The 18,245-nt window shown below is 47.2% G+C and overlaps 10 non-coding genes across 10 annotated transcripts; all 10 read left to right on the forward strand.

Annotated features, from left to right (window-relative positions):
* The first annotated feature begins 2,476 nt into the window (after positions 1 to 2,476).
* On the forward strand, positions 2,477 to 2,595 carry LOC126274904 (5S ribosomal RNA). Its single transcript, XR_007550455.1, has one exon. It is a non-coding gene; the product is annotated as a 5S ribosomal RNA (ribosomal RNA).
* Positions 2,596 to 4,065: 1,470 nt separating this feature from the next.
* On the forward strand, positions 4,066 to 4,184 carry LOC126274905 (5S ribosomal RNA). The gene has a single exon (XR_007550456.1). It is a non-coding gene; the product is annotated as a 5S ribosomal RNA (ribosomal RNA).
* A 1,470-nt stretch (positions 4,185 to 5,654) lies between these two features.
* LOC126274906 (5S ribosomal RNA) lies at positions 5,655 to 5,773 on the forward strand. Its single transcript, XR_007550457.1, has one exon. It is a non-coding gene; the product is annotated as a 5S ribosomal RNA (ribosomal RNA).
* A 1,470-nt stretch (positions 5,774 to 7,243) lies between these two features.
* LOC126274907 (5S ribosomal RNA) lies at positions 7,244 to 7,362 on the forward strand. The gene has a single exon (XR_007550458.1). It is a non-coding gene; the product is annotated as a 5S ribosomal RNA (ribosomal RNA).
* Positions 7,363 to 8,832: 1,470 nt separating this feature from the next.
* Positions 8,833 to 8,951, forward strand: LOC126274908 (5S ribosomal RNA). Its single transcript, XR_007550459.1, has one exon. It is a non-coding gene; the product is annotated as a 5S ribosomal RNA (ribosomal RNA).
* Positions 8,952 to 10,421: 1,470 nt separating this feature from the next.
* Positions 10,422 to 10,540, forward strand: LOC126274909 (5S ribosomal RNA). The gene has a single exon (XR_007550460.1). It is a non-coding gene; the product is annotated as a 5S ribosomal RNA (ribosomal RNA).
* A 1,470-nt stretch (positions 10,541 to 12,010) lies between these two features.
* LOC126274910 (5S ribosomal RNA) lies at positions 12,011 to 12,129 on the forward strand. The gene has a single exon (XR_007550461.1). It is a non-coding gene; the product is annotated as a 5S ribosomal RNA (ribosomal RNA).
* A 1,470-nt stretch (positions 12,130 to 13,599) lies between these two features.
* LOC126274912 (5S ribosomal RNA) lies at positions 13,600 to 13,718 on the forward strand. Its single transcript, XR_007550463.1, has one exon. It is a non-coding gene; the product is annotated as a 5S ribosomal RNA (ribosomal RNA).
* A 1,470-nt stretch (positions 13,719 to 15,188) lies between these two features.
* LOC126274923 (5S ribosomal RNA) lies at positions 15,189 to 15,307 on the forward strand. Its single transcript, XR_007550469.1, has one exon. It is a non-coding gene; the product is annotated as a 5S ribosomal RNA (ribosomal RNA).
* A 1,470-nt stretch (positions 15,308 to 16,777) lies between these two features.
* LOC126274935 (5S ribosomal RNA) lies at positions 16,778 to 16,896 on the forward strand. Its single transcript, XR_007550479.1, has one exon. It is a non-coding gene; the product is annotated as a 5S ribosomal RNA (ribosomal RNA).
* The last annotated feature ends 1,349 nt before the right edge of the window (positions 16,897 to 18,245 follow it).

Below are 18,245 nucleotides of genomic sequence, written 5' to 3' on the forward strand. Positions count from 1 at the left end.
TGCCTACCAATTTTGACTGTTATCGCGTTATCCTCCAGTGGTAATGCCGGTGCTATGACTTATGTTGCTTCGACGGGACTTTGCTGCTTACAACGGAACTTTCTTTCTACGAATGATGGAACTAAATTTGAATGCCAATGTGTGTTATATGGAACGAACATTATCGACAACGTATCCTGTTCTCGGGTTATGTGGATGTTTTATTAGTAGGAGTTAACTTGTGCTTTATTTTTTTTTTTTTTTTTTTTTTTTTTTTTGTTCTGAGGACATTTTTTCTTTCATTTCCTCTCCCAGGATGACCGAGGAGACAGTGTCGAGAAGGACTTTTTCCTTACTTTTACGTGTGCATGTACGTTGGATTCCTTATACTTTCTGTGGGTGGATGTTTTTCAGTTTGTGATTCTTCTCGCCGTCATATCCGAAGATCATTGGCGGAGACCGTTTGATTAGATTTATTTTTTTCTTTCCTAGTGTGATATACATTTTCGGCAGCTACTGCGTTCTGGTGGCCATAGAAGTTGGCGACCATTTTCCGCCGTCGTTCAAGCGAGCGTTTACGGTGTGGAGACATTTTTATTTTCCGTTTTGAAGTATAATTTGAGTGATTTTAACGTTTTTGTTTCTCAAGTTTTGGAGAAACCATTTTCTTTTGATTCGTATACAAGACGCAATACCGCATCAAGGTACATGCGCGCCTCGCCGAAGAAGGCATTACTAGAAATAGCGTCTACCAGTCCACCTACGAGGAGCCAACAGCACCCTTATAGATAGCATTTGAAGCTCGCCAATTAGAAGGCATTTCATGGAGAGTGTAAAGGCCGGGCTATAAGGGGAGTTGGGAGGCCAAAAAAAAAAAAAAAAAAAAAAAAAATAAAGAAAAAAAAAAAAGTGCTGTTGGCCCCCTCTCTTCTTTTAAATTTTATGTCACTACACCTGTCAGCCCTCAAAAAAAAATAAAAAAAAAAAAAAAAACAAAAAAAAAAAAAAAAAAAAGGTGCTGTTGGCTCCCTCTCTTCTTTTAAATTTTATGTCACTACACCTGCCAGCCCTCTTTTCATGCAAACTCTCAGGTGCGACAAAGATGCTTCCACAAGCATTTTAAACTACTGTATTAAACGTAAGATGCGAAATTACAGTAATGAACTCAGTTTGAACAAGAATGCGCGGAGGAAGAGTGCTAGGATCTCGTTGAAAATAACGAAACACTGCGAATCGACAGATGTGCTCTTGAAACGCGTCAGAGAGTACTGTTTTGTAGGAGCACTAAATTCCAAAAACTAACTACATTAAAGAAAGACCTGTTCCCGTCTGACCACCGAAGAAAAGCAACAACGTCAGTATTCGGATCGGCGACCGCCTGGGAACTCTGGCTGTCTTCATTTCTTGCTTTCTTGTCACTACTCCTGCCAGCCCTTTTTTCATGCTACCTTTCTCAAGTGACAAAGATGCTTCCATACTGATTTTAAACTATCGTTAGATACGATATTAAGGAATTCAGTTTGAAAAGAGTGCGCCAAGGAAGACTTCCAAAGAGTCTCTGGAATAATAAAAACAGTATGAAGTGACAGAAATGTTGTGAAAAACGTCAGGGCATATTGTTTTGTAGCAGTGCACAAGGGCAAATTTGTAAACAAAAATTTACCTTTCGTCGCTACAAGAGATATATACTTTGCCGAAAAGCCTGTGTCTTGTGTGCATGTTTTCGCACCTTTCCACGGCATGGCGCAGCACAGAGCGGCACTGGTAGCTCCGAACGCCCGCACACGGCGCCTCGGACTCGCCGGTTCGGGCCGCGCCCATCTCGCAGATGCTTCTCGTACTTGTGCTGTCATATGGACCGCGACCCGAGCGGCAGCGAGCGGCAGTCGAGCTAAGTCGGGACAAGTCGGGACGGAAGGGGACAGCCGAGAATGAACCGTGCAAATTACGCAAATATCTGGAAGCGCGACGAGTGTCAGGCAGGTGAGAACGCTTCCCTCTGTCTTCATTTCTTGCTATCTTGTCACTACCCCTGCCAGCCCTTTTTTCATGCTACCTTTCTCATGTGACAAAGATGCTTCCATACTGATTTTAAACTATCGTAAGATACGATATTAAGGAACTCAGTTTGAAAAGAGTGCGCCGAGGAAGACTTCCAAAGAGTCTCTGGAAATAACAAAACAGTATGAAGTGACAGAAATGTTGTGAAATACGTCAGGGCATATTGTTTTGTAGCAGTGCACAACGGCAAATTTGTAAACAAAAATTTACCTTTCGTCGCTACAAGAGATGGATACTTTGTCGAACAAACGAATGACAGGCGGTGCAACGAGCAGCTGTGTTGTGCGTCTGACCCACGTGGCGGCGCGCCGCACTGCGCGTCGCCTTCGAGGTGGAAGGACGTGCTTTGCGTCAAATGTGCCACCGAAAACGGCGATTGCGTGTGTTGGGAGGAGAGGCGAAGCCTTCTTCTGCCGTGCGGCTACTGTATAAGGACGCCAACGGCCATACCATGTTGAATACACCGGTTCTCGTCCGATCACCGAAGTTAAGCAACATCGGGCCCGGTTAGTACTTGGATGGGTGACCGCCTGGGAACACCGGGTGCTGTTGGCTCCCTCTCTTCTTTTAAATTTTATGTCACTACACCTGCCAGCCCTCTTTTCATGCAAACTCTCAGGTGCGACAAAGATGCTTCCACAAGCATTTTAAACTACTGTATTAAACGTAAGATGCGAAATTACAGTAATGAACTCAGTTTGAACAAGAATGCGCGGAGGAAGAGTGCTAGGATCTCGTTGAAAATAACGAAACACTGCGAATCGACAGATGTGCTCTTGAAACGCGTCAGAGAGTACTGTTTTGTAGGAGCACTAAATTCCAAAAACTAACTACATTAAAGAAAGACCTGTTCCCGTCTGACCACCGAAGAAAAGCAACAACGTCAGTATTCGGATCGGCGACCGCCTGGGAACTCTGGCTGTCTTCATTTCTTGCTTTCTTGTCACTACTCCTGCCAGCCCTTTTTTCATGCTACCTTTCTCAAGTGACAAAGATGCTTCCATACTGATTTTAAACTATCGTTAGATACGATATTAAGGAATTCAGTTTGAAAAGAGTGCGCCAAGGAAGACTTCCAAAGAGTCTCTGGAATAATAAAAACAGTATGAAGTGACAGAAATGTTGTGAAAAACGTCAGGGCATATTGTTTTGTAGCAGTGCACAAGGGCAAATTTGTAAACAAAAATTTACCTTTCGTCGCTACAAGAGATATATACTTTGCCGAAAAGCCTGTGTCTTGTGTGCATGTTTTCGCACCTTTCCACGGCATGGCGCAGCACAGAGCGGCACTGGTAGCTCCGAACGCCCGCACACGGCGCCTCGGACTCGCCGGTTCGGGCCGCGCCCATCTCGCAGATGCTTCTCGTACTTGTGCTGTCATATGGACCGCGACCCGAGCGGCAGCGAGCGGCAGTCGAGCTAAGTCGGGACAAGTCGGGACGGAAGGGGACAGCCGAGAATGAACCGTGCAAATTACGCAAATATCTGGAAGCGCGACGAGTGTCAGGCAGGTGAGAACGCTTCCCTCTGTCTTCATTTCTTGCTATCTTGTCACTACCCCTGCCAGCCCTTTTTTCATGCTACCTTTCTCATGTGACAAAGATGCTTCCATACTGATTTTAAACTATCGTAAGATACGATATTAAGGAACTCAGTTTGAAAAGAGTGCGCCGAGGAAGACTTCCAAAGAGTCTCTGGAAATAACAAAACAGTATGAAGTGACAGAAATGTTGTGAAATACGTCAGGGCATATTGTTTTGTAGCAGTGCACAACGGCAAATTTGTAAACAAAAATTTACCTTTCGTCGCTACAAGAGATGGATACTTTGTCGAACAAACGAATGACAGGCGGTGCAACGAGCAGCTGTGTTGTGCGTCTGACCCACGTGGCGGCGCGCCGCACTGCGCGTCGCCTTCGAGGTGGAAGGACGTGCTTTGCGTCAAATGTGCCACCGAAAACGGCGATTGCGTGTGTTGGGAGGAGAGGCGAAGCCTTCTTCTGCCGTGCGGCTACTGTATAAGGACGCCAACGGCCATACCATGTTGAATACACCGGTTCTCGTCCGATCACCGAAGTTAAGCAACATCGGGCCCGGTTAGTACTTGGATGGGTGACCGCCTGGGAACACCGGGTGCTGTTGGCTCCCTCTCTTCTTTTAAATTTTATGTCACTACACCTGCCAGCCCTCTTTTCATGCAAACTCTCAGGTGCGACAAAGATGCTTCCACAAGCATTTTAAACTACTGTATTAAACGTAAGATGCGAAATTACAGTAATGAACTCAGTTTGAACAAGAATGCGCGGAGGAAGAGTGCTAGGATCTCGTTGAAAATAACGAAACACTGCGAATCGACAGATGTGCTCTTGAAACGCGTCAGAGAGTACTGTTTTGTAGGAGCACTAAATTCCAAAAACTAACTACATTAAAGAAAGACCTGTTCCCGTCTGACCACCGAAGAAAAGCAACAACGTCAGTATTCGGACCGGCGACCGCCTGGGAACTCTGGCTGTCTTCATTTCTTGCTTTCTTGTCACTACTCCTGCCAGCCCTTTTTTCATGCTACCTTTCTCAAGTGACAAAGATGCTTCCATACTGATTTTAAACTATCGTTAGATACGATATTAAGGAATTCAGTTTGAAAAGAGTGCGCCAAGGAAGACTTCCAAAGAGTCTCTGGAATAATAAAAACAGTATGAAGTGACCGAAATGTTGTGAAAAACGTCAGGGCATATTGTTTTGTAGCAGTGCACAAGGGCAAATTTGTAAACAAAAATTTACCTTTCGTCGCTACAAGAGATATATACTTTGCCGAAAAGCCTGTGTCTTGTGTGCATGTTTTCGCACCTTTCCACGGCATGGCGCAGCACAGAGCGGCACTGGTAGCTCCGAACGCCCGCACACGGCGCCTCGGACTCGCCGGTTCGGGCCGCGCCCATCTCGCAGATGCTTCTCGTACTTGTGCTGTCATATGGACCGCGACCCGAGCGGCAGCGAGCGGCAGTCGAGCTAAGTCGGGACAAGTCGGGACGGAAGGGGACAGCCGAGAATGAACCGTGCAAATTACGCAAATATCTGGAAGCGCGACGAGTGTCAGGCAGGTGAGAACGCTTCCCTCTGTCTTCATTTCTTGCTATCTTGTCACTACCCCTGCCAGCCCTTTTTTCATGCTACCTTTCTCATGTGACAAAGATGCTTCCATACTGATTTTAAACTATCGTAAGATACGATATTAAGGAACTCAGTTTGAAAAGAGTGCGCCGAGGAAGACTTCCAAAGAGTCTCTGGAAATAACAAAACAGTATGAAGTGACAGAAATGTTGTGAAATACGTCAGGGCATATTGTTTTGTAGCAGTGCACAACGGCAAATTTGTAAACAAAAATTTACCTTTCGTCGCTACAAGAGATGGATACTTTGTCGAACAAACGAATGACAGGCGGTGCAACGAGCAGCTGTGTTGTGCGTCTGACCCACGTGGCGGCGCGCCGCACTGCGCGTCGCCTTCGAGGTGGAAGGACGTGCTTTGCGTCAAATGTGCCACCGAAAACGGCGATTGCGTGTGTTGGGAGGAAAGGCGAAGCCTTCTTCTGCCGTGCGGCTACTGTATAAGGACGCCAACGGCCATACCATGTTGAATACACCGGTTCTCGTCCGATCACCGAAGTTAAGCAACATCGGGCCCGGTTAGTACTTGGATGGGTGACCGCCTGGGAACACCGGGTGCTGTTGGCTCCCTCTCTTCTTTTAAATTTTATGTCACTACACCTGCCAGCCCTCTTTTCATGCAAACTCTCAGGTGCGACAAAGATGCTTCCACAAGCATTTTAAACTACTGTATTAAACGTAAGATGCGAAATTACAGTAATGAACTCAGTTTGAACAAGAATGCGCGGAGGAAGAGTGCTAGGATCTCGTTGAAAATAACGAAACACTGCGAATCGACAGATGTGCTCTTGAAACGCGTCAGAGAGTACTGTTTTGTAGGAGCACTAAATTCCAAAAACTAACTACATTAAAGAAAGACCTGTTCCCGTCTGACCACCGAAGAAAAGCAACAACGTCAGTATTCGGATCGGCGACCGCCTGGGAACTCTGGCTGTCTTCATTTCTTGCTTTCTTGTCACTACTCCTGCCAGCCCTTTTTTCATGCTACCTTTCTCAAGTGACAAAGATGCTTCCATACTGATTTTAAACTATCGTTAGATACGATATTAAGGAATTCAGTTTGAAAAGAGTGCGCCAAGGAAGACTTCCAAAGAGTCTCTGGAATAATAAAAACAGTATGAAGTGACAGAAATGTTGTGAAAAACGTCAGGGCATATTGTTTTGTAGCAGTGCACAAGGGCAAATTTGTAAACAAAAATTTACCTTTCGTCGCTACAAGAGATATATACTTTGCCGAAAAGCCTGTGTCTTGTGTGCATGTTTTCGCACCTTTCCACGGCATGGCGCAGCACAGAGCGGCACTGGTAGCTCCGAACGCCCGCACACGGCGCCTCGGACTCGCCGGTTCGGGCCGCGCCCATCTCGCAGATGCTTCTCGTACTTGTGCTGTCATATGGACCGCGACCCCAGCGGCAGCGAGCGGCAGTCGAGCTAAGTCGGGACAAGTCGGGACGGAAGGGGACAGCCGAGAATGAACCGTGCAAATTACGCAAATATCTGGAAGCGCGACGAGTGTCAGGCAGGTGAGAACGCTTCCCTCTGTCTTCATTTCTTGCTATCTTGTCACTACCCCTGCCAGCCCTTTTTTCATGCTACCTTTCTCATGTGACAAAGATGCTTCCATACTGATTTTAAACTATCGTAAGATACGATATTAAGGAACTCAGTTTGAAAAGAGTGCGCCGAGGAAGACTTCCAAAGAGTCTCTGGAAATAACAAAACAGTATGAAGTGACAGAAATGTTGTGAAATACGTCAGGGCATATTGTTTTGTAGCAGTGCACAACGGCAAATTTGTAAACAAAAATTTACCTTTCGTCGCTACAAGAGATGGATACTTTGTCGAACAAACGAATGACAGGCGGTGCAACGAGCAGCTGTGTTGTGCGTCTGACCCACGTGGCGGCGCGCCGCACTGCGCGTCGCCTTCGAGGTGGAAGGACGTGCTTTGCGTCAAATGTGCCACCGAAAACGGCGATTGCGTGTGTTGGGAGGAGAGGCGAAGCCTTCTTCTGCCGTGCGGCTACTGTATAAGGACGCCAACGGCCATACCATGTTGAATACACCGGTTCTCGTCCGATCACCGAAGTTAAGCAACATCGGGCCCGGTTAGTACTTGGATGGGTGACCGCCTGGGAACACCGGGTGCTGTTGGCTCCCTCTCTTCTTTTAAATTTTATGTCACTACACCTGCCAGCCCTCTTTTCATGCAAACTCTCAGGTGCGACAAAGATGCTTCCACAAGCATTTTAAACTACTGTATTAAACGTAAGATGCGAAATTACAGTAATGAACTCAGTTTGAACAAGAATGCGCGGAGGAAGAGTGCTAGGATCTCGTTGAAAATAACGAAACACTGCGAATCGACAGATGTGCTCTTGAAACGCGTCAGAGAGTACTGTTTTGTAGGAGCACTAAATTCCAAAAACTAACTACATTAAAGAAAGACCTGTTCCCGTCTGACCACCGAAGAAAAGCAACAACGTCAGTATTCGGATCGGCGACCGCCTGGGAACTCTGGCTGTCTTCATTTCTTGCTTTCTTGTCACTACTCCTGCCAGCCCTTTTTTCATGCTACCTTTCTCAAGTGACAAAGATGCTTCCATACTGATTTTAAACTATCGTTAGATACGATATTAAGGAATTCAGTTTGAAAAGAGTGCGCCAAGGAAGACTTCCAAAGAGTCTCTGGAATAATAAAAACAGTATGAAGTGACAGAAATGTTGTGAAAAACGTCAGGGCATATTGTTTTGTAGCAGTGCACAAGGGCAAATTTGTAAACAAAAATTTACCTTTCGTCGCTACAAGAGATATATACTTTGCCGAAAAGCCTGTGTCTTGTGTGCATGTTTTCGCACCTTTCCACGGCATGGCGCAGCACAGAGCGGCACTGGTAGCTCCGAACGCCCGCACACGGCGCCTCGGACTCGCCGGTTCGGGCCGCGCCCATCTCGCAGATGCTTCTCGTACTTGTGCTGTCATATGGACCGCGACCCGAGCGGCAGCGAGCGGCAGTCGAGCTAAGTCGGGACAAGTCGGGACGGAAGGGGACAGCCGAGAATGAACCGTGCAAATTACGCAAATATCTGGAAGCGCGACGAGTGTCAGGCAGGTGAGAACGCTTCCCTCTGTCTTCATTTCTTGCTATCTTGTCACTACCCCTGCCAGCCCTTTTTTCATGCTACCTTTCTCATGTGACAAAGATGCTTCCATACTGATTTTAAACTATCGTAAGATACGATATTAAGGAACTCAGTTTGAAAAGAGTGCGCCGAGGAAGACTTCCAAAGAGTCTCTGGAAATAACAAAACAGTATGAAGTGACAGAAATGTTGTGAAATACGTCAGGGCATATTGTTTTGTAGCAGTGCACAACGGCAAATTTGTAAACAAAAATTTACCTTTCGTCGCTACAAGAGATGGATACTTTGTCGAACAAACGAATGACAGGCGGTGCAACGAGCAGCTGTGTTGTGCGTCTGACCCACGTGGCGGCGCGCCGCACTGCGCGTCGCCTTCGAGGTGGAAGGACGTGCTTTGCGTCAAATGTGCCACCGAAAACGGCGATTGCGTGTGTTGGGAGGAGAGGCGAAGCCTTCTTCTGCCGTGCGGCTACTGTATAAGGACGCCAACGGCCATACCATGTTGAATACACCGGTTCTCGTCCGATCACCGAAGTTAAGCAACATCGGGCCCGGTTAGTACTTGGATGGGTGACCGCCTGGGAACACCGGGTGCTGTTGGCTCCCTCTCTTCTTTTAAATTTTATGTCACTACACCTGCCAGCCCTCTTTTCATGCAAACTCTCAGGTGCGACAAAGATGCTTCCACAAGCATTTTAAACTACTGTATTAAACGTAAGATGCGAAATTACAGTAATGAACTCAGTTTGAACAAGAATGCGCGGAGGAAGAGTGCTAGGATCTCGTTGAAAATAACGAAACACTGCGAATCGACAGATGTGCTCTTGAAACGCGTCAGAGAGTACTGTTTTGTAGGAGCACTAAATTCCAAAAACTAACTACATTAAAGAAAGACCTGTTCCCGTCTGACCACCGAAGAAAAGCAACAACGTCAGTATTCGGATCGGCGACCGCCTGGGAACTCTGGCTGTCTTCATTTCTTGCTTTCTTGTCACTACTCCTGCCAGCCCTTTTTTCATGCTACCTTTCTCAAGTGACAAAGATGCTTCCATACTGATTTTAAACTATCGTTAGATACGATATTAAGGAATTCAGTTTGAAAAGAGTGCGCCAAGGAAGACTTCCAAAGAGTCTCTGGAATAATAAAAACAGTATGAAGTGACAGAAATGTTGTGAAAAACGTCAGGGCATATTGTTTTGTAGCAGTGCACAAGGGCAAATTTGTAAACAAAAATTTACCTTTCGTCGCTACAAGAGATATATACTTTGCCGAAAAGCCTGTGTCTTGTGTGCATGTTTTCGCACCTTTCCACGGCATGGCGCAGCACAGAGCGGCACTGGTAGCTCCGAACGCCCGCACACGGCGCCTCGGACTCGCCGGTTCGGGCCGCGCCCATCTCGCAGATGCTTCTCGTACTTGTGCTGTCATATGGACCGCGACCCGAGCGGCAGCGAGCGGCAGTCGCGCTAAGTCGGGACAAGTCGGGACGGAAGGGGACAGCCGAGAATGAACCGTGCAAATTACGCAAATATCTGGAAGCGCGACGAGTGTCAGGCAGGTGAGAACGCTTCCCTCTGTCTTCATTTCTTGCTATCTTGTCACTACCCCTGCCAGCCCTTTTTTCATGCTACCTTTCTCATGTGACAAAGATGCTTCCATACTGATTTTAAACTATCGTAAGATACGATATTAAGGAACTCAGTTTGAAAAGAGTGCGCCGAGGAAGACTTCCAAAGAGTCTCTGGAAATAACAAAACAGTATGAAGTGACAGAAATGTTGTGAAATACGTCAGGGCATATTGTTTTGTAGCAGTGCACAACGGCAAATTTGTAAACAAAAATTTACCTTTCGTCGCTACAAGAGATGGATACTTTGTCGAACAAACGAATGACAGGCGGTGCAACGAGCAGCTGTGTTGTGCGTCTGACCCACGTGGCGGCGCGCCGCACTGCGCGTCGCCTTCGAGGTGGAAGGACGTGCTTTGCGTCAAATGTGCCACCGAAAACGGCGATTGCGTGTGTTGGGAGGAGAGGCGAAGCCTTCTTCTGCCGTGCGGCTACTGTATAAGGACGCCAACGGCCATACCATGTTGAATACACCGGTTCTCGTCCGATCACCGAAGTTAAGCAACATCGGGCCCGGTTAGTACTTGGATGGGTGACCGCCTGGGAACACCGGGTGCTGTTGGCTCCCTCTCTTCTTTTAAATTTTATGTCACTACACCTGCCAGCCCTCTTTTCATGCAAACTCTCAGGTGCGACAAAGATGCTTCCACAAGCATTTTAAACTACTGTATTAAACGTAAGATGCGAAATTACAGTAATGAACTCAGTTTGAACAAGAATGCGCGGAGGAAGAGTGCTAGGATCTCGTTGAAAATAACGAAACACTGCGAATCGACAGATGTGCTCTTGAAACGCGTCAGAGAGTACTGTTTTGTAGGAGCACTAAATTCCAAAAACTAACTACATTAAAGAAAGACCTGTTCCCGTCTGACCACCGAAGAAAAGCAACAACGTCAGTATTCGGATCGGCGACCGCCTGGGAACTCTGGCTGTCTTCATTTCTTGCTTTCTTGTCACTACTCCTGCCAGCCCTTTTTTCATGCTACCTTTCTCAAGTGACAAAGATGCTTCCATACTGATTTTAAACTATCGTTAGATACGATATTAAGGAATTCAGTTTGAAAAGAGTGCGCCAAGGAAGACTTCCAAAGAGTCTCTGGAATAATAAAAACAGTATGAAGTGACAGAAATGTTGTGAAAAACGTCAGGGCATATTGTTTTGTAGCAGTGCACAAGGGCAAATTTGTAAACAAAAATTTACCTTTCGTCGCTACAAGAGATATATACTTTGCCGAAAAGCCTGTGTCTTGTGTGCATGTTTTCGCACCTTTCCACGGCACGGCGCAGCACAGAGCGGCACTGGTAGCTCCGAACGCCCGCACACGGCGCCTCGGACTCGCCGGTTCGGGCCGCGCCCATCTCGCAGATGCTTCTCGTACTTGTGCTGTCATATGGACCGCGACCCGAGCGGCAGCGAGCGGCAGTCGAGCTAAGTCGGGACAAGTCGGGACGGAAGGGGACAGCCGAGAATGAACCGTGCAAATTACGCAAATATCTGGAAGCGCGACGAGTGTCAGGCAGGTGAGAACGCTTCCCTCTGTCTTCATTTCTTGCTATCTTGTCACTACCCCTGCCAGCCCTTTTTTCATGCTACCTTTCTCATGTGACAAAGATGCTTCCATACTGATTTTAAACTATCGTAAGATACGATATTAAGGAACTCAGTTTGAAAAGAGTGCGCCGAGGAAGACTTCCAAAGAGTCTCTGGAAATAACAAAACAGTATGAAGTGACAGAAATGTTGTGAAATACGTCAGGGCATATTGTTTTGTAGCAGTGCACAACGGCAAATTTGTAAACAAAAATTTACCTTTCGTCGCTACAAGAGATGGATACTTTGTCGAACAAACGAATGACAGGCGGTGCAACGAGCAGCTGTGTTGTGCGTCTGACCCACGTGGCGGCGCGCCGCACTGCGCGTCGCCTTCGAGGTGGAAGGACGTGCTTTGCGTCAAATGTGCCACCGAAAACGGCGATTGCGTGTGTTGGGAGGAGAGGCGAAGCCTTCTTCTGCCGTGCGGCTACTGTATAAGGACGCCAACGGCCATACCATGTTGAATACACCGGTTCTCGTCCGATCACCGAAGTTAAGCAACATCGGGCCCGGTTAGTACTTGGATGGGTGACCGCCTGGGAACACCGGGTGCTGTTGGCTCCCTCTCTTCTTTTAAATTTTATGTCACTACACCTGCCAGCCCTCTTTTCATGCAAACTCTCAGGTGCGACAAAGATGCTTCCACAAGCATTTTAAACTACTGTATTAAACGTAAGATGCGAAATTACAGTAATGAACTCAGTTTGAACAAGAATGCGCGGAGGAAGAGTGCTAGGATCTCGTTGAAAATAACGAAACACTGCGAATCGACAGATGTGCTCTTGAAACGCGTCAGAGAGTACTGTTTTGTAGGAGCACTAAATTCCAAAAACTAACTACATTAAAGAAAGACCTGTTCCCGTCTGACCACCGAAGAAAAGCAACAACGTCAGTATTCGGATCGGCGACCGCCTGGGAACTCTGGCTGTCTTCATTTCTTGCTTTCTTGTCACTACTCCTGCCAGCCCTTTTTTCATGCTACCTTTCTCAAGTGACAAAGATGCTTCCATACTGATTTTAAACTATCGTTAGATACGATATTAAGGAATTCAGTTTGAAAAGAGTGCGCCAAGGAAGACTTCCAAAGAGTCTCTGGAATAATAAAAACAGTATGAAGTGACAGAAATGTTGTGAAAAACGTCAGGGCATATTGTTTTGTAGCAGTGCACAAGGGCAAATTTGTAAACAAAAATTTACCTTTCGTCGCTACAAGAGATATATACTTTGCCGAAAAGCCTGTGTCTTGTGTGCATGTTTTCGCACCTTTCCACGGCATGGCGCAGCACAGAGCGGCACTGGTAGCTCCGAACGCCCGCACACGGCGCCTCGGACTCGCCGGTTCGGGCCGCGCCCATCTCGCAGATGCTTCTCGTACTTGTGCTGTCATATGGACCGCGACCCGAGCGGCAGCGAGCGGCAGTCGAGCTAAGTCGGGACAAGTCGGGACGGAAGGGGACAGCCGAGAATGAACCGTGCAAATTACGCAAATATCTGGAAGCGCGACGAGTGTCAGGCAGGTGAGAACGCTTCCCTCTGTCTTCATTTCTTGCTATCTTGTCACTACCCCTGCCAGCCCTTTTTTCATGCTACCTTTCTCATGTGACAAAGATGCTTCCATACTGATTTTAAACTATCGTAAGATACGATATTAAGGAACTCAGTTTGAAAAGAGTGCGCCGAGGAAGACTTCCAAAGAGTCTCTGGAAATAACAAAACAGTATGAAGTGACAGAAATGTTGTGAAATACGTCAGGGCATATTGTTTTGTAGCAGTGCACAACGGCAAATTTGTAAACAAAAATTTACCTTTCGTCGCTACAAGAGATGGATACTTTGTCGAACAAACGAATGACAGGCGGTGCAACGAGCAGCTGTGTTGTGCGTCTGACCCACGTGGCGGCGCGCCGCACTGCGCGTCGCCTTCGAGGTGGAAGGACGTGCTTTGCGTCAAATGTGCCACCGAAAACGGCGATTGCGTGTGTTGGGAGGAGAGGCGAAGCCTTCTTCTGCCGTGCGGCTACTGTATAAGGACGCCAACGGCCATACCATGTTGAATACACCGGTTCTCGTCCGATCACCGAAGTTAAGCAACATCGGGCCCGGTTAGTACTTGGATGGGTGACCGCCTGGGAACACCGGGTGCTGTTGGCTCCCTCTCTTCTTTTAAATTTTATGTCACTACACCTGCCAGCCCTCTTTTCATGCAAACTCTCAGGTGCGACAAAGATGCTTCCACAAGCATTTTAAACTACTGTATTAAACGTAAGATGCGAAATTACAGTAATGAACTCAGTTTGAACAAGAATGCGCGGAGGAAGAGTGCTAGGATCTCGTTGAAAATAACGAAACACTGCGAATCGACAGATGTGCTCTTGAAACGCGTCAGAGAGTACTGTTTTGTAGGAGCACTAAATTCCAAAAACTAACTACATTAAAGAAAGACCTGTTCCCGTCTGACCACCGAAGAAAAGCAACAACGTCAGTATTCGGATCGGCGACCGCCTGGGAACTCTGGCTGTCTTCATTTCTTGCTTTCTTGTCACTACTCCTGCCAGCCCTTTTTTCATGCTACCTTTCTCAAGTGACAAAGATGCTTCCATACTGATTTTAAACTATCGTTAGATACGATATTAAGGAATTCAGTTTGAAAAGAGTGCGCCAAGGAAGACTTCCAAAGAGTCTCTGGAATAATAAAAACAGTATGAAGTGACAGAAATGTTGTGAAAAACGTCAGGGCATATTGTTTTGTAGCAGTGCACAAGGGCAAATTTGTAAACAAAAATTTACCTTTCGTCGCTACAAGAGATATATACTTTGCCGAAAAGCCTGTGTCTTGTGTGCATGTTTTCGCACCTTTCCACGGCATGGCGCAGCACAGAGCGGCACTGGTAGCTCCGAACGCCCGCACACGGCGCCTCGGACTCGCCGGTTCGGGCCGCGCCCATCTCGCAGATGCTTCTCGTACTTGTGCTGTCATATGGACCGCGACCCGAGCGGCAGCGAGCGGCAGTCGAGCTAAGTCGGGACAAGTCGGGACGGAAGGGGACAGCCGAGAATGAACCGTGCAAATTACGCAAATATCTGGAAGCGCGACGAGTGTCAGGCAGGTGAGAACGCTTCCCTCTGTCTTCATTTCTTGCTATCTTGTCACTACCCCTGCCAGCCCTTTTTTCATGCTACCTTTCTCATGTGACAAAGATGCTTCCATACTGATTTTAAACTATCGTAAGATACGATATTAAGGAACTCAGTTTGAAAAGAGTGCGCCGAGGAAGACTTCCAAAGAGTCTCTGGAAATAACAAAACAGTATGAAGTGACAGAAATGTTGTGAAATACGTCAGGGCATATTGTTTTGTAGCAGTGCACAACGGCAAATTTGTAAACAAAAATTTACCTTTCGTCGCTACAAGAGATGGATACTTTGTCGAACAAACGAATGACAGGCGGTGCAACGAGCAGCTGTGTTGTGCGTCTGACCCACGTGGCGGCGCGCCGCACTGCGCGTCGCCTTCGAGGTGGAAGGACGTGCTTTGCGTCAAATGTGCCACCGAAAACGGCGATTGCGTGTGTTGGGAGGAGAGGCGAAGCCTTCTTCTGCCGTGCGGCTACTGTATAAGGACGCCAACGGCCATACCATGTTGAATACACCGGTTCTCGTCCGATCACCGAAGTTAAGCAACATCGGGCCCGGTTAGTACTTGGATGGGTGACCGCCTGGGAACACCGGGTGCTGTTGGCTCCCTCTCTTCTTTTAAATTTTATGTCACTACACCTGCCAGCCCTCTTTTCATGCAAACTCTCAGGTGCGACAAAGATGCTTCCACAAGCATTTTAAACTACTGTATTAAACGTAAGATGCGAAATTACAGTAATGAACTCAGTTTGAACAAGAATGCGCGGAGGAAGAGTGCTAGGATCTCGTTGAAAATAACGAAACACTGCGAATCGACAGATGTGCTCTTGAAACGCGTCAGAGAGTACTGTTTTGTAGGAGCACTAAATTCCAAAAACTAACTACATTAAAGAAAGACCTGTTCCCGTCTGACCACCGAAGAAAAGCAACAACGTCAGTATTCGGATCGGCGACCGCCTGGGAACTCTGGCTGTCTTCATTTCTTGCTTTCTTGTCACTACTCCTGCCAGCCCTTTTTTCATGCTACCTTTCTCAAGTGACAAAGATGCTTCCATACTGATTTTAAACTATCGTTAGATACGATATTAAGGAATTCAGTTTGAAAAGAGTGCGCCAAGGAAGACTTCCAAAGAGTCTCTGGAATAATAAAAACAGTATGAAGTGACCGAAATGTTGTGAAAAACGTCAGGGCATATTGTTTTGTAGCAGTGCACAAGGGCAAATTTGTAAACAAAAATTTACCTTTCGTCGCTACAAGAGATATATACTTTGCCGAAAAGCCTGTGTCTTGTGTGCATGTTTTCGCACCTTTCCACGGCATGGCGCAGCACAGAGCGGCACTGGTAGCTCCGAACGCCCGCACACGGCGCCTCGGACTCGCCGGTTCGGGCCGCGCCCATCTCGCAGATGCTTCTCGTACTTGTGCTGTCATATGGACCGCGACCCGAGCGGCAGCGAGCGGCAGTCGAGCTAAGTCGGGACAAGTCGGGACGGAAGGGGACAGCCGAGAATGAACCGTGCAAATTACGCAAATATCTGGAAGCGCGACGAGTGTCAGGCAGGTGAGAACGCTTCCCTCTGTCTTCATTTCTTGCTATCTTGTCACTACCCCTGCCAGCCCTTTTTTCATGCTACCTTTCTCATGTGACAAAGATGCTTCCATACTGATTTTAAACTATCGTAAGATACGATATTAAGGAACTCAGTTTGAAAAGAGTGCGCCGAGGAAGACTTCCAAAGAGTCTCTGGAAATAACAAAACAGTATGAAGTGACAGAAATGTTGTGAAATACGTCAGGGCATATTGTTTTGTAGCAGTGCACAACGGCAAATTTGTAAACAAAAATTTACCTTTCGTCGCTACAAGAGATGGATACTTTGTCGAACAAACGAATGACAGGCGGTGCAACGAGCAGCTGTGTTGTGCGTCTGACCCACGTGGCGGCGCGCCGCACTGCGCGTCGCCTTCGAGGTGGAAGGACGTGCTTTGCGTCAAATGTGCCACCGAAAACGGCGATTGCGTGTGTTGGGAGGAGAGGCGAAGCCTTCTTCTGCCGTGCGGCTACTGTATAAGGACGCCAACGGCCATACCATGTTGAATACACCGGTTCTCGTCCGATCACCGAAGTTAAGCAACATCGGGCCCGGTTAGTACTTGGATGGGTGACCGCCTGGGAACACCGGGTGCTGTTGGCTCCCTCTCTTCTTTTAAATTTTATGTCACTACACCTGCCAGCCCTCTTTTCATGCAAACTCTCAGGTGCGACAAAGATGCTTCCACAAGCATTTTAAACTACTGTATTAAACGTAAGATGCGAAATTACAGTAATGAACTCAGTTTGAACAAGAATGCGCGGAGGAAGAGTGCTAGGATCTCGTTGAAAATAACGAAACACTGCGAATCGACAGATGTGCTCTTGAAACGCGTCAGAGAGTACTGTTTTGTAGGAGCACTAAATTCCAAAAACTAACTACATTAAAGAAAGACCTGTTCCCGTCTGACCACCGAAGAAAAGCAACAACGTCAGTATTCGGATCGGCGACCGCCTGGGAACTCTGGCTGTCTTCATTTCTTGCTTTCTTGTCACTACTCCTGCCAGCCCTTTTTTCATGCTACCTTTCTCAAGTGACAAAGATGCTTCCATACTGATTTTAAACTATCGTTAGATACGATATTAAGGAATTCAGTTTGAAAAGAGTGCGCCAAGGAAGACTTCCAAAGAGTCTCTGGAATAATAAAAACAGTATGAAGTGACAGAAATGTTGTGAAAAACGTCAGGGCATATTGTTTTGTAGCAGTGCACAAGGGCAAATTTGTAAACAAAAATTTACCTTTCGTCGCTACAAGAGATATATACTTTGCCGAAAAGCCTGTGTCTTGTGTGCATGTTTTCGCACCTTTCCACGGCACGGCGCAGCACAGAGCGGCACTGGTAGCTCCGAACGCCCGCACACGGCGCCTCGGACTCGCCGGTTCGGGCCGCGCCCATCTCGCAGATGCTTCTCGTACTTGTGCTGTCATATGGACCGCGACCCGAGCGGCAGCGAGCGGCAGTCGGGACAAGTCGGGACGGAAGGGGACAGCCGAGAATGAACCGTGCAAATTACGCAAATATCTGGAAGCGCGACGAGTGTCAGGCAGGTGAGAACGCTTCCCTCTGTCTTCATTTCTTGCTATCTTGTCACTACCCCTGCCAGCCCTTTTTTCATGCTACCTTTCTCATGTGACAAAGATGCTTCCATACTGATTTTAAACTATCGTAAGATACGATATTAAGGAACTCAGTTTGAAAAGAGTGCGCCGAGGAAGACTTCCAAAGAGTCTCTGGAAATAACAAAACAGTATGAAGTGACAGAAATGTTGTGAAATACGTCAGGGCATATTGTTTTGTAGCAGTGCACAACGGCAAATTTGTAAACAAAAATTTACCTTTCGTCGCTACAAGAGATGGATACTTTGTCGAACAAACGAATGACAGGCGGTGCAACGAGCAGCTGTGTTGTGCGTCTGACCCACGTGGCGGCGCGCCGCACTGCGCGTCGCC

The sequence above is a fragment of the Schistocerca gregaria genome, chromosome 5 (genome assembly GCF_023897955.1).
Source record: "Schistocerca gregaria isolate iqSchGreg1 chromosome 5, iqSchGreg1.2, whole genome shotgun sequence".
In the NCBI taxonomy this organism is placed as follows: domain Eukaryota; kingdom Metazoa; phylum Arthropoda; class Insecta; order Orthoptera; family Acrididae; genus Schistocerca; species Schistocerca gregaria.